This window comes from Belonocnema kinseyi, chromosome 4 (assembly GCF_010883055.1).
Source record: "Belonocnema kinseyi isolate 2016_QV_RU_SX_M_011 chromosome 4, B_treatae_v1, whole genome shotgun sequence".
In the NCBI taxonomy this organism is placed as follows: domain Eukaryota; kingdom Metazoa; phylum Arthropoda; class Insecta; order Hymenoptera; family Cynipidae; genus Belonocnema; species Belonocnema kinseyi.
Window position 1 is genome coordinate 123,007,164 of NC_046660.1, and position 2,168 is coordinate 123,009,331.

The window sequence follows — 2,168 nt, forward strand, 5'->3', positions numbered from 1 at the left end:
GACAAATTCTAGATTATTAATTTAATTGAGAATATTTGACAAGATTTGGAGAAATGAAAGCAGGTAGAATTTTTACGCACATTGCTGTAATGACCTGTATATTAAATTTAATACGCATGTATATTAAATTGACAACACCAATGCATGTTACATTTCAGTAGCGGTAGTGAAAATTTGTTTCACACATATGTGTATTAAACCTCATACAGATTTTTTTAACAGTGTAATAAGATCCAAATAAAAAGTTCGAAATTACGAAATACGAAACCGCATAAAAATCTGATTCAAATCCGATTAGGTTCCACTTAAAAACCAATAGCTAATACGATACAAGTGCTTAATAAAGAACACATTAGATTCTTATAAGATTCAATTAGAAAGTTCACAATTACCTCATAGAATACCGCATAGAACCAGGAACAAAGCCCACTGTCCTGATAGAAACCACATCCTATTAGGTTTCTATTTGGCTTCTAATAAGCATTTTCCCATGTTACTCAATGCAATTTCAGTACGCAATTTGAAGATTAACTAAAATGCTTTTCACAAAGGTTGAGATAAATTAAACAAAGAGTGGAACTTCGGGATATATCGTAAGAGTAGCAGAACTATAACTAAAACTGTCCAACTTTAGCTTGGATTGTATGTTGAAAGCATTCACTTAGTGTTCACTTGGTTCTTTTGTGGCCTCGCAAAGTTGTAAGATCGACTGCCAAATATGCTTTTCATTTATTTGTTTGTAACTCCAATATTTTATAAAATACCGTCAATATGTTATATTTTCTTTTTAATTATAGAGGGGGTATCATTATTTCTAAAAAATCGTAAAAATAATGTAGATATTGAAAGTGAACCAAACACCAACCGGTTTAAAAAAAATATATATTATTTTAAAGTGAGATACGATAAGAAGTCCGTAAGTAACATTGTGACTTTCGATAAGTTCCAAACCATTATTTTCCTCAGTTTTCAGATATTTTGCAACAAAAATTAGAAAAATGTACATGTTTTTTCTTTATGTTGAAAAAAAATCTTAGTAGCCGATCCTTCATTTTTTCCAGGTCACAGATAGCACATAAAATATACATATAGTCTGTTCCCTGCGAGAAACCCCTACAGACGCGCATGTGAGTTGTCATTTCTTGATGGAGGCAGTCCTTGCCCTTTTTTTCACACGTAGTTACTTAACTTCTCTTTTCATTGGTCCCTTGGTCTTAATTATATATTTATTACTTTCCTTCAGTTTCCTTTTCAAATAGTTTGAATGATTTTCAAGAGATTTTAGCCATAAAAGAAACGGACGTCAATGCTCGTAGGTCTCGAGTTACAGAGGTCTAGGTAGCCACTTGAGCTTTTTCATTTAATCGATCATTTTGTAATTAAAAAGTTAAAAATTAATAATTCTGCAATCCCCGACTTGAAAGCAATATATTCAGAATGTTCGAATTATTCCGATTACAACTGTATGTAATTTGTCCATAAAGTTTGAAAATCGGGAAAGTAAGCAAATCAAATTAAATATTAAGCTTAAGTTTCTTCAATTGAAATTCTTCAAATTTTCAACTTTCCTATGCAAAATAATATATGATTGGAATCGGAAAAATTCGTAGATGCTGATTATGATATTTTCAAATCGCCAATTTCAATATACATTTTTTAAAATTTCCTTGCTTTGTCCTGCCTATGGACAAAAGACCAGTGATCCCAGATCTGAAACGAGACGTGGTCCAATACTATCACAGGTATATGTTCGTGTGAATATAGTAGGAGACGATATAAATGACTGGGTTGCGCGTGCAACCTATTTCTCCTCTTCTAAATTTGAAAAGTTGAAGGTGCGCGATTGCTGGCCGGAAAACTTCGGTGGTTCTATTTATATCTCGATCCGCTTACAAATAAAATCAAAAAATTGGTATTTGAATGTTTTCAGTTTTCGATGCTTCAATTTGGAGGTTATGGTTTTTTAGGTGTAGAATATTATATTAATACTGTTATATATATTATTAATGTTAATATTATAATTAGATTATATTATAAAAGTAATTTTTTCTTTTTTTAACTGTATTTCGAAGAAATTCAAGAAATGGTCGATTTTCATGATTTGAATACTTCGCGCGCTTCTTAATATGCGCATATTTTGAGGTTACGTTATTTCAAGTATAAAATAT